Source organism: Cervus elaphus, chromosome 9, assembly GCF_910594005.1.
Source record: "Cervus elaphus chromosome 9, mCerEla1.1, whole genome shotgun sequence".
NCBI lineage: Eukaryota > Metazoa > Chordata > Mammalia > Artiodactyla > Cervidae > Cervus > Cervus elaphus.
In genome coordinates, this window is record NC_057823.1 from 62,186,134 (window position 1) to 62,199,278 (window position 13,145).

The 13,145-nt window shown below is 46.9% G+C and overlaps 1 protein-coding gene and 1 long non-coding RNA gene across 9 annotated transcripts in view; both read left to right on the forward strand.

The window, feature by feature from the left end:
• PPARGC1B (PPARG coactivator 1 beta) overlaps positions 1-13,145 on the forward strand; it is a 118,266-nt gene that overhangs the window by 19,315 nt on the left and 85,806 nt on the right. The gene's annotated exons all lie outside the window — the stretch shown is intronic.
• On the forward strand, positions 8,217-9,915 carry LOC122700391. Its single transcript, XR_006342763.1, has 2 exons — positions 8,217-8,398; positions 9,202-9,915. It is a non-coding gene; the product is annotated as an uncharacterized LOC122700391 (long non-coding RNA).

The following is a 13,145-nucleotide window of genomic DNA, read 5'->3' on the forward strand; positions in this document are numbered from 1 at the left end:
TCTGTCGCCCCCTTTTCTTGTCCTCAACCTTTCCCAGCATCGGGGTTTTTTCCATAATTTGCCATTAATCCTCAAGTGTTTTGGAGAAATAACTTATTGCCTTAAGTTTTCTTTTTTAATATCTTTGTTGTTTTTTTCAACAAACATATATGTTTTTAAATTAATATTCAAAATATTAAAATGTTTTTAATAAAAATTTAAAAACATTAAAAAAAATTTCCAATGTTAGGAGCTAACTTGTCAGAGAAAGTGAGAGGCCACCCCCATCTTGTAATCTCTTGCCCTCAAGAAATAACCACTCTTAGCATCTTGATTGTGTTTAAATGCCTTATAACTGAATTTGTCACTCTGTTTTATTTTTATGTACATTGTATTTTCTTGTTGTAAAAGTATCAACTGTTAATTTATTATTGAAATTTAAGAGAGTACAAATAGGCCAAAAGGAAACAAAGAATCCCACACCCAGGAACAACCAGTCATAAGCAGTCCTTTTTTATTTCTTGGCTTGTTCCACCACCAACCAAACTTCCCTCCTTGGGCACACTTCCGCCTTCCAGTCCTTTATGAACTGATTTCTGCCCATGGCCTTGAGAAACAGATAACTTTGACTGAAGTCTTGGCTTAAATGTTGCCCACCATGTGACCTCTGTCCTTCTTCATAACATGGGATCCACCCCTGCATTGCCTTGAGAATGCATGTATCATGGATTTCAAAGCTAATTGCACATTGTATCATTAACAGATGTAAGGCAGTGTTATTACTTCACCAGCCTGCACCCACCACAGTGACTGCTATTGTTTTAACTCAGACCATATCAAGTTTGGACAGTATCTGATCACCTCCAAGTGTTTCATATGACGCATCACCATTATCTCCCAGAGTTTAATCACCCCAGAGATTTGGCTTTTATTCCACACACACATTCCCCCCCCCCACACATATTACATCAAATCTTTTTATATATATTTGTTAGTATGTACAGAGCAAGTTAAGCACCCATGCAGGTAGAGAAGGTATTTAAACCCAGATTTCCTGATTTAGAATTCTTGACTCAGCCAGACCATGTAAAGTGTTAGCTGACCCAGCTTGTGATTGAGGCTGCAGTTGGAGCTGACCCAAGGGGAAGACATCGGGTGGGGGTCACGTGGAGCAGGTCCTGGGGAGATCCAGCCACCTAGCAAGTTAATTTTCATACTGGTTTCGACATACAGCATTGTTCAGTGGGAAAGAGACAATAGACTTGCTTTCGTATTTATTTTGAAAATTTAATATGTGATCCTCCTTGAAAAAAATTGTAAAAGTTACAAAGGGAAGTCCTCTCTCCCATTCTTGTGCTCCTGTCCCCACAGCAACCCTGCTACCAATTTCTAAAGTGTTCTTCCAGAGAAAAGCTGTGTAGCATATATATGGTCAAACTTCTGCCTCCATTTTTTGCACAAATGGTAGCAAGCTAAGATCATTGCCTCGGGTTGCTTTTTTTCCACTTAATATTATATCTTAAAAGATCATTTCTTATCAGTGTATAAAGAAAGATCTACTTCACTTTTTGTCTTGACTGTAGTTTGCTTAACCAGATTTCAATTGGAGACTTTGGTTATTCCTAATTTAGTGCTGCTACTAGTCTGTAGTGAATATTTTTGTATGGGCGTCATTTTACACTTGTGTGAGTAGGTATGTTAGGATAAATACTGCCAAATGGAATTGCCCAGTTAAAGGGTGTATGCATTTATTATTATTATTTTTAACACTGTTATATATTTCAGCCCACACCTTGCAGCCTGTGGGATCTTAGTTCTCTGACCAGGGGTCGAACCAGGGCCCCCTGCAGTGGAAGCTCAGAGTCTTAACCACTGGACTGCCAAGGAAGTCCTAGGTGTATGCATTTAAAATTTTGATGAATGGTACCACATTCCCCTTCATGAGATTACATCAGTTTTGCATTCCCACAGAAATGAATAGGAAATGCTTGTTCAGTAACACAACATGGTATTAAATGTTTTTGATCTTTGTTAATCTGGTGTCTCTTGGAAGTTTTAATTTGCAGGCTTTCTCTCATGGTTAAGAGTCACTTGTGTTTCCTTTCCGGTGGACTGCCTATTGTGTTGTTGATCCTTACTGATTTATATAGATGTGCTTGCTTTCCCTTACAATACCCTGGCACCTTCTTGGGCACCACCCTCCTCTCTAGCACCCCAGGTGAAGGGGAAAGCCCTGTGGACTAGAGCTGGAATCTAGATTCTGGTCCTGACACCTACCTGCTGTGTGACTTGACTAGTCACTTAAGCTCTTTGAGTCACTTTTTCCCACTCTGTAAAGTGAGGCTGTTAGTTCAAGAGCAGGGCTGTTGGATAGATTAGATAATCAACCTAAAAAGTGTTTATAAGCTGTAGAAAGCTGTAAAAACATAAAATTGCATGAATATTTACTTAGTTTCAGATGACTGAAAAAAAATTTTAGATTCTTAAAACTTGAGAGCCGTGTCATCTGGTTAAATAGGGATCAAACAGGTAGGGAAAGTGAGGCCCAGAGAGTAGACCTGCCAGAGGCCCAAGTGAGAGGCTGGTCTGGCCCAGAATAGGGAGGGTCCCGAGTTGTCTTACTACAGTAAGAGTCTTGGTTATGTGCAGTTTCTCTGAGAGCATTATGATTCAGGCGGTTAATTATTCTAACTTCTACTACAGTGTCTCTGTTTCAGTGGAGTGCCTGTGGCTGAACCCCAAGAGCCCGTGGCTCAGAGCTGAGAGATATCTGGGTTGGAATCCCAGTTCTGCTCAGCGTTAACTGTAGACTCTACACTGGGTGACTTCATTTGGGGCCATGATTGCCTTCTCTGTGGAGCAGAGAGGGCTGTTGAAAGGATTACTGAGACCACAATGGTAGAGCCTTGCCTGTCTGGCTTGGTAGGTGGTGTCATCATTACTGTTTGTCTGACACCTTAGGTTCAAGGCCTTGCCCTGTCCTCCCCTTGCTGGTTGGCCATCTTACCTCATCTCTCTGAGGAGGTGTTAGGAGTCCTGGCTATACAGAATGGATTTGAAGAATCACTGAACTTTGTATATAAAATGCTTACTATGTAGGAAGCATCAAATAAAAAAATAAGTTATTTAAAAAATACTTAATAAAGTGTTTATTATGTGCTGACACTGGTCCAGACTGAGGATTTAGCAAAAAGAAGCAGGGTCCCTGACCTTGGGAAGCCTACATCCTAGTTTCCTGTTGTTCTTGGTCATAGAAAGGGCTGCAGAGTCTGGCCATAGTTAGGTCCTGATGTGGATTCCGCTTGACCTAGAACCCCAAGGACACACACTCTGAGGGGATTTGGGGAATTTTCCTGCTCCTTGTAGACTCTGCAGATCACTTCCTGTGAAATGTTCTTTTTCCGTAATCCCAGAAAATATGACTCAACCTGCCTTCCCCTTCCCCAAATAGGGATAGGAGTGGGGGCGGGGCTCATCTGATGACCCGTGAGTGGAGGGGACCAGAGCTTCCTTGACTGCAACTGAAGTTCTAAGATCCAGTGCCTTGTCTGACTTTCCATGGAGATAGTTTCTGGCTTCCTGACCCCTGGACCTGGATCACCCTGCTTGGTTCATTGTTATTTTGGCTGTAGGGAGTTTCCATCTCACTCCACCTGTATTTAATGCCCATTTCCTGTGGTTGGACAAGGCGACATAGTGATAGACCCAGTCCTGACTGTGGGGAACTGACATAGGGAATCAGAAAAGGAACATGATTTCAGCTAGTAATAAACTTTAAGAACAAATAAGACACGGACTCATTGTGACCCTTTGGACTGTAGCCCGCCAGGCTCCTCAGTCCATGGGATTCTCCAGGCAAGAATACTGGAGTGGGTTGCCATTTCCTCCTCCATGGGGTCTTCTTGATCCAGGGATGAAACTCGAATTTCCTGTGTCTCCTACATTGCTAGTGAATTCTTTACTTGCTGAGCCATCAGGGAAGCCATTTTGCAGAGGCCTGAGAAATAAAAAAGGAAGCAACCTTTAGGGGAAAGGTGTTCTAGGTAGTGGGGAGGAGCACAGGCAAAAGCCTGGAGCAGCTGGGTCCGTCAGTCTTCACAAGAAACACCCGCTACTTGTGCAGCCAGGATCCCAGGGGAGGCTGCATGGAGACCTGGAGTTTGAGCATCTTTTCAGAGCAGGTGATGTGCTAGTTATAAATCAGAGCAGGCCCTGCCTGAGGGGATCCACTTGGGAGAGTTGAGTGAATACATCTGTATTTTAGCCCATTGCTTAAGCTACAATATTTCTTTGAAATGAGTAGAATGCACAAGGCCTTTCTAAGTTACAGAATGGAGGCCTTTGCTAATTCAGAGGAGCTCTGGCAGGCTGTCCTAACAGATGAAGGCTTCCTCACTGGCTCTCCATCTAGTCGTGTCAGCGTCCTAAGGCACCCTCGATGCAAAGTCAATTTCCACTTAGATCTGCGATTTAACGCCCGGCTGCTCGGAGAGCTTCAGAGAGTCGAGGTCAGTGCGGCTAATTGGGTTGCTTAATAAGAAGGAGATTCTTAGAATTGGAATAACTGGGCTCAGGGCAGGGTCACAGAGTGGAGAAACCACAGGACTAGAGGAGGAGGCAAGGCCAGGAGGAGAAAGGAAGGCCCAGCCAGAGGGAAATGCTGATCACAGAGTTGGAGTGACAAAGGTGAGTGTGGAGGCCTTGGACTCCCACAGACTCCGCTGCCCTGGGAGGGAGTCTTTTTGCCCCAGAAGTTTAGAAGAAGACCAGGTGGGCAGCTTGGGACATTCTTTTGGTCTTTTTCTAGAAAAATATATGTATTTATTTATTTGGCTATGCCGGGTCTTAGATGTGGCTTGGGGGTGGTCTTCAGTCTTCTTTGTGGCATGTGGGATCTATATTAGTTGTGGCATGTGGGATCAAGTTCCCTGACCAGGGATCGAACCTGGACCCCCTGCATTGGGAGTGTGGAGTCTTAACCACTGGACCATTGGTGATTAATCTCTCCTAGCAACAGCCTAGATGATGGAATCTTTTCCTCCTTCCATCTCCCTTATACCCTTATCCCCCATCCCACACATGGTAATGTCTGTGGGCAAAGCCAGCTGATTGTGGGGACAGGTCTACCACGTAGTGGCCGTGTGAGCTCAAAGGTGGTAAGGTTGTATACGCAGCCAATTCGTGTCCTACTGTGGTGTGGACTCTGGCTAGGTAACCCTGCCTTTGGGACAAATCCAGCCTCCACCTTGTTCTTAGATCAGCATTCACTTATTCATCCATTCCCTCATTCACTTCATCCACCATCCATCCCAACACTGTGTTGGGAGCTAGAGGCACAGGCGCAGCAGGACAGACTGTCCCCACTGTCTTCCAGTGCTCTGGGAAGAGGACAGAGTGGACCTGTGCCTTGAATGCATCATTATTATGATTATACTTATCATGGAAGCTATCAGTTACTGTTGTGAGACAGACCTCAAAAGATAAGTACCGAGAGTTGGCTGGGGGTTTGGATCCAGGCGGGATCTCCTGTGTGGTCACGTGCTGGGCCAGGCGCCACCTTGTGGGAGCAGGGGTCCTGTCTGGGGGCTCCCTGCCTCGGGGATGCATAGATGTCTGCAGGCCAGTTCTGCCCATGAGCTTGAGCCTTCCTTCCAGGCTCCAAGGTGTCCTCTGTCTCTGTTGTGGGGTCATATCTTGCTTTTTATTTTAATTCAATAAATATTTGAATAATCACAAATGTTTATACTTATACATTTTTCACATTTTTACTTCCAGTTTTAAAGCAGATATAATTAATTAAAGAATTGGACAGTAATTTTATGCATTCACAATTCCTCTGGTTCACAAAAGAGTTACTTCTGCTTTGTTTTTCTTTAAATTTTTATTTATTTATGTTTATTTGGCTGTACTGGGTCTTAGTTGCAACAGCCAGGATCTTTAGTTGCAGCATGTGGGATCTAGTTCTCCCAGCCAGGGATTGAACCTGGACCCCCTGCATTGGGAGTGCAGAGTCCTAGCCCCTGAACCACTAGGGAAATCCCTTTGAAGTATAAAATAAACATTTATTAAAATTTTAATTACAAAAGAATTAAATATTTTTTGAAAAAAGTTAAAGACATAGGTACATCCTCCAAAAGGAAATAAAGACCACCCATAATTTCACTATCCAGACGTGGCCACCATGAATGTTTCTTCTTTTTTCCCATGAACAATTTTCCTTGAAAAAGAGATCAGATCGTATTGTCTTTGTGACTTTTTCACTTAGCATTATGTTGGATGATATATCTTTATTAAGATCTCATTAATCTTTATCAAGGTTTATAGAAGGTCTTTTCCCTGGCCTTCCCTGGACTTTTTTAATTCACTGCTTTGATGCCAGCAAGTTAATACTTCTCATGGATGTAGCTAGAGATTCTATTTTGTGGTTTGTTCAGTTATCTTTTACTCATGACCTCAGGCAAGTAACTGACTCCTGTTTGCCTCTTTATTTATTTGTAAAAGGGAGAAATTACTGTACCTGCCTCTTGAAGTGAATGTGCAGGTTGAATGAACAGATGGGCCTGCTGCCTAGAGAATGCTGTACCAGTAGCTCTGCCACCATGAAGTAGGAGGTGAGGGAAAGGGTACCACTGTTCCTGATTCAGTGGCCAGGAGCTGGAGACTCAAGTCACCTGCCTTACACAGCAGACCAGAGTTGAACTTGAGCAGCATATAAATGAAAAACTCGGGGTGCTGGGCTGCTCCCTGGGTAGGCATAGAATGTAGAGACAGAGCTCTGGCCCCTTCCCTTGGCCTCACAAACCAGAGGAAGTGCATTTGGTTAAGAATGACCCACATCCAGCACCAGGCCTGCTTCTAGTAGCAACGAGGGCCAGCTGCAGGGCTGCTTCTTGGGAGCTGGTGAAGGGCCTGTCCTCCAAGAGCCTCCCAAACTGGGGGCTCCCCACACCTGCCCTGAGTGTGGAAGCCCAGAGGGACTGAGCTAGTGACCCACACGTCAGGCAGTGTGTTAGTGGCAGAGCTGAGATTTGGATCCAGAGATTTCCTACCACATTTTCCATGTTCTTTAACCCAGTGTGATGGAGCATCTGTTATATGCAAGGAGCTATGGGGGGGACAGACAAAGAAGGGGTGCAGTCTTTGTACATATAATGCAGGAGATGTAGCAAGGGCCAAGAACACAGCAGGGCCATCCACTGATTCAGCTGCTCAGCATACAGCCATGGTCTGCACTGCGCACACAGCCGTGAGCAGGCAGACCACATCAACCAGCAGACGGCAAGCTGTCAGAAGGTCGAGGCTGTTGAGTCAGCCCAGTGAGGGACATCGCATTGTGGGTGGCAGTTGCTGGGAAAAACTGCTGGGGGTTGGGACTTGAGATTGGGCTGCCCCAGCTGCAGGGCCCCTGAAGGCAGGAGCAGGGCCTTGGCATGGAAGACAGCTCAAGGTAGGGCTTTTGAGTCAGATCTACTTGAGTGCTGGGTCTGAGGATTCTGCCATTTAACAGTCTGTGTGACCTTGGGCAAGTTGCTTGACTTTTCTGAGCCTCCTACCCTGTTTTAAAAGGGTGCAAAAAAAAAAAAAAAAAAAAAAGGTGCAAGATGCATCCTTTTAAAATGAAAATAAAATGAAAAAGCTGGTTTAAAATGCAATGTTCAAGAAACTAAGATCATGGCATCCGGTCCCATCACTTCATGGCAAATAGATGGGGAAACAATAGAAACAGTGACAGACTTTATTTTCTTGGGCTCAATATCACTGCAGATGGTGACTGCAGCCACGCAATTAAAAGATGCTTGTTCCTTAAAAGAAAAGCTATGACCAACCTAGACAGCATATTAAAAAGCAGAGACATTACTTTGCTGACAAAGGTGCATCTAGTCAAAACTATGGTTTTTCCAGTAGTCATGTACGGATGTGAGAATTGGACTATAAAGAAAGCTGAACGCCAAAGAATTGATGCTTTTGAACTGTGGTGTTGGAGAAGACTCTTGAGAGTCCCTTGGACTGCAAGGAGATCCAACCAGTCAATTCTAAAGGAAATCAGTTCTGAATATTCATTGGAAGGACTGATGCTGAAGCTCCAGTACTTTGGCCACCTGATGTGCAGAACTGACTCATTGGAAAAGACTCTGATGCTGTGAAGGATCGAAGGTGGGAGGAAAAGGGGACGACAGAGGATGAGAAGGTTGGATAGCATTACTGACTTGATGGACAGGAGTTTGAGTAAGCTCCGGGAGTTAGTGAAGGACAGGGAAGCCTGGCATGCTGCAGTCCATGGGGGTCTCAAAGAGTCGGACACAACTGAGCAACTGAACTGAACTGAAGAATAAAATGATAATAAACAGACATCATGTGTCTCCAGCAGTCATGTGGTTATCCTCACTAACTTCTTTGCCACCGTCCCTCACAGCAGCAGGTATGTAGAAGTCTGGGACATGCTTGGGATTGGCATTGCTTGTTTGCTGTGGAGTGAAATGTAAGTGGAGCCCAAATGCTATGCAAATATGACAGACACTGCCCTACCAGCCATTTAAGCACCTGCCACGCAAATAAGAAAGCCCCCGAGGCCTGCTGTGTCTGGCTGCCCCTGGTAGAGGCAGAATCATTTTTGGAATTTGCCCTGAGGTGTGGCAGAATCCCATCTGACCTGGTCCCACAGTGCACGCCCAGTGTTCCAGTGAGCCTTCTGGGAGAGCCTGCCCTCCCTGAAGTAAAGATAAAAGAAAAGACTCCTGCCCTGAGCTGCAGGTCAGGGTGGAGGGGAGCAGGGTGAATTCCTTCTGGAATCGGGCATATTTCCTGCTGTTCTAGTTATTTAAACAGCGAAAGGCGTCTGGGGGTTTTGTTCAGTGACTGATGCTGTCTCCGAGTCCCGCCCCTTCTCACACACTTCTCAACACTGTTTTGGTTTTGTGGGCCCTGGAGGGGTTGCTTAGAGTCTAATCATGCTTCTATGGCTTGTTAACTTGACAGGCTGCGGGTCCCTGCTGTCCTCAGTCTCCTTGTCCAGAACGAGGGAGTGCATGTTCTCTCGTGGGCCCATGGGCACTGGCAGCACCACCTCATCGTGGGGGCTGGGGACAGGATAACACATGTTTAAAGAGCTTAGTGCACGGTGCCTGTTGCTGTGAGCGCTGCTGCTTGCTCTCCCAGCTAGAGTGTCTGCCCCTGCCTTGCTGTTCCCTCCTTAGCTCTGTCTACTCCCCATTCTGTTCTCAGGTCAGACCCTTATCCTCCCTGGGTTCCCATGAGGACTGGTGTGAGTGATGGTGTAAAGTGCAAGGGCAGCGACAAGCAGAGGGGCACATGGAGTGACTTCGGTCAGGAGGCCGTCGTGGTGGCCTCCGCGGGCCTCTCTGCTGATCCTGCCCTGACTCACCCACTAAGGCCTCTCTCTGGATGGCTCTTGTGCTTTCCCAGGCCCCAGCCTTCTCTTCTGTCCTGAGGAAGAATTCCAAGACTCTCAAGAATAGAAGAGATTTTAGAGGCCGTCCCACCCAACATCCTCTTGGATGGACAGGGCTTAGATTTCCCAGCTGCTGCTTGTGCACGCAGGACAGGGCGCTTGCTATTTCTGGAGGCCCCCTGTTTGTTGGGGGGACAGTTTTAGGGACATGTGGGTATTGAGCTGAATCTGTGAATTCTATCCTTTGGCTCTCCCAGGAGCCCCCTCAGTCCCTTTGGAGAGGTGAACTGGCTGGCCCCTGCTACCCCCTTCTCCCCTTCCCTGGCCCTGTAGCCTCCCTCCCTCTGGTCCTTGGCCCTGGTCCTCCAGTTCTCAGTCTGGATTCCTGGGGGAGCCCCACTAGAATGAGAGCTTTGCCATGGCCCCAGGCCCCAGTCACCCCTGGGGTGACTCTTGAACTTTTCTTTTTTTGTTATAAAAGTTGTTAACTTGCTTTGGTTCTCAAGTTGAATAAAAGGCATCAAGCACTTGGTGTGTTTCTCTCTCTCTCTCTCTATTTTGTTGTCAGGGGCTGTTGTTCACGAAGCATGGATTTCGTGGAGAAGAGAGGGTGTTTTAGGTCTTTATTGAGGTCCATTGTACACTGGGTCGTGGGTGTGGTGTGGGGAGTGTGTACATCCCAAGGATTCAGGGTGTGAGCATGAGAGCCCCAAGGCCTTCAGAGAGCCTGTGCTCCTGGGGCTGACTAAAACAGGGTCAGAGCCCTTATGTGGGACTCTGAAGATAGTGTGGACTTGTTTTACGTAAGAATGTTAAAACAGACAAGTGTGCATGTGATTTCATCGACTCTGAAAGCCAGGTACAGGCCCCACCTAAGAACTTTTATCTCAGTCTTTCCTCCTTCATTGTACCGACAGAGAAACTAAGGTCCAGAGAAGCACCCCCACACTTCACAGTGAATGGTGGGAGGGCAGGGAGGCTGGGGAGGAAAGAAGTGCTCAGAGCAGGCCCAAGAGGCTGGGTGGCTCAGCCTGGAGCAGGGCTGGTGGGGTGTGCCAGGACGGGGAGGGAGATAGGTGAGAAGGACCCTGAGGGACAAAGGCTCAGGATGTGATGTCCTCCAGCCCCGCTGAGGGGGCTGGATCAAACATGGGGACTGGAGAGTGGGAGTGGGAATTGGTGAAAGATATGGAACCTGTGAATTAGTGTCATCAAGACAGGCTCCAGTACAAGGATGACGTGATCCTTGGCCAGTAAAGGTGCCAGACCGAGGGAGGCCAGGTGCTGGGTTGAAAAGACCTCAGCTGCCACTGTTTCAGAATTTTCCAGGGGAAGACCTGAGCCAGCAAGGGCAGGCAGCTAGGATAAAGTCAGTGCGTGTGAATGAGTGACTTCAGAGTTCCAAAGGAAGTGTGAGTGGTCTACTTGTTGATTTGGGGCAGCAAGCAAATCAGGTTATTTCATTTAATAGTTAAGTATTTATTTAGGTGCATTTGAGAAAATGTAGCTATTATATATATGTGTGTGTATGTGTGTGTGTGTATCTTACAAGGATGAATCTAAGGAGAAAAGAAGGAAAGGATTTAAAGAAAAATTTTGGGTAAAAAAATCATTGGAGGGGTTACAAAGATACAGTAAGACTCAGGCAGCTGGCATGGGAAGCATAGTACTCTAGTGACCACTGACTGACCCGGGCTGAGTCCTGAATTCTAAGTCCTTTGCCCTAAGGTTGGACTCCCCTTAGGGCAAAGCATAGGCCCCGAACTTTTGTGCCCCCTACTTCCCTCCTAAGGCAGGCTTTCTCCCAAGAATGGTGCAGCAAAAGAGGGACCCAGAGGGCCTGGAGCTACTTAGGGCTTTTCTCCAGGACCTGAGCTTCAACCTCTTCCAGGCTGATGGAGCAGAATCGGCTGGGAGCTGAAGCCTAAAGACATGGGGCTGGGCTCTAGCCTCGGTTGCCCCTACCTCTGTGACTCGGGAAACTAAAGGGACAGTGCCACGTGTCCTGCTGGTCTGTGAGATAGGGAGGCTGGGAGAGCTGGCTTGGGCCTGTGCAGTGATGGCTTCAGTTAGGCCTTGGCTGTCTCAGGGCATGGAGGATGCAGGCTCAGTCAGGATGGTGACTGGGGCTGCCAGTATACAAATGGCAGGAAATGATGGAGGTGCCCCTCCCTAGGAGGGTCTGCTGGTTGGAGCAAGTCTGCTGACCATCAGAATGGTGTCTGATTCACTTATCTGTGTCCTGCTTACTGTCCCTCCTGTCATTGGAATGTCAACTTCTTCAGGGTGCTGGGGGAGGGAGGAGTGTGAAAATGCAAGTGGAAGGTGCTTATTAATGAATGAAACTAGAGTTACTTACCACTAGCGCCACCAGGGCTTCCCCAGTGGCACTAGTGGTTAAGAATCCACCTGCCAAGCAGGAGACGCAGGTTCAATTCCTGAGTCGGGAAGATCCCCTGGAGGAGGAAATGGCAGCCCACTCCAGTGTTCTTGCCTGGAAAATCCCATGGACAGAGAAGCCTGGCAGGCTATAGTCCCTGGGGTTGCAAAGAGGTGGACATGACTGAGTGACTAAACAGCAACAACAAAGAGTTATTGATGGCCAAAATGCAAGAATGGGCATTTCCCCCTCGGATTGGCTGGAAGGAAACCAACTGATGTTTGACAGGTAGGGACGTGTTAAGGGGGTACCCCGAGATAACAGGGGCTTCCCTGGTGCCTCAGACAGTAAAGAATCTGCCTGCAATGCAGGAGACCTGGATTCGATCCCTGGGTCGAGAAGATCCCCTGGAAAAGGAAATGGCAGCCCACTCCAGTGTTCTTGCCTGGAGAATTCCATGGACAGAGGAGCCTGGTGGGTTACAGTCCATGGGGTTGCAAAGAGTTGGACATGACTGAGCCACTAACACTTTCCCTTTCCGAGATAACTCAGAATTTTCTTTTTAAGGCAGACTAATCCTATGGAAGGAAAGGAGGGAAGAACCCTCTTCTTCACCTTTTGTTTATTAAAGGAAGACAATACCTCCTTTAGCTGAGGGAGGGACAGCCAGTAGAGGCCAGCCTGGCAGGTGCTGGTTCCCTGACTGCCCAGGGGCAGTCAGCTGGGGCCTCGTTGGTGAGACCTTACTGCCTGCCTGGAGCACTTGCGACTGGAGCCACTTGGAGCTGAGGGCAAAACTTCAGGGTGGAAAGGGGAGAGTGGTGGTCACTCTTACCCGAAGTTCTCTTGCCTTTAAGAGATTCAGGCTGTGTGGCCTTGGGCGTGCCACAGCACCGCTATGAGCCTTCAGTTCTGTATTTCCCCCAAATTAGGATAATAATGCCAGCTTCTGTGGGATTGTTTTTAGGGTTGAATGAGGTTAAGCATTTGACAGTACCTAGAAGATATTGTTCAGTTTACTTAAGGCTGCTATTTTAATAAAGAGATTTATAAAAATGAATACGTGTAAAAATTGATTACTAATCTGTTACCAGTATTCCTTCTGACTCCTCCGGCAAAGCTTGGACCTCATGAGACCTTGTCATCGGGAAGTTTGCCACCTTGTGGCAGGTCACCCAAATTGCAGGTGCAGGACTTGCTTTTGGTTTTATTTTTTTGTTTTGTTTTGTTTTTAATTTAATTTGTTTATTTTGCTGCATTGGAGCAGGATCTTTTCACGGCATGTGGGATCTTCCCTGGCCAGGAAATGAACCTGGGCCCCTTGCATTGGGATCACTGAGTCTTAGCCACTGGACCACCAGGGAAGTCCCCTGGTTT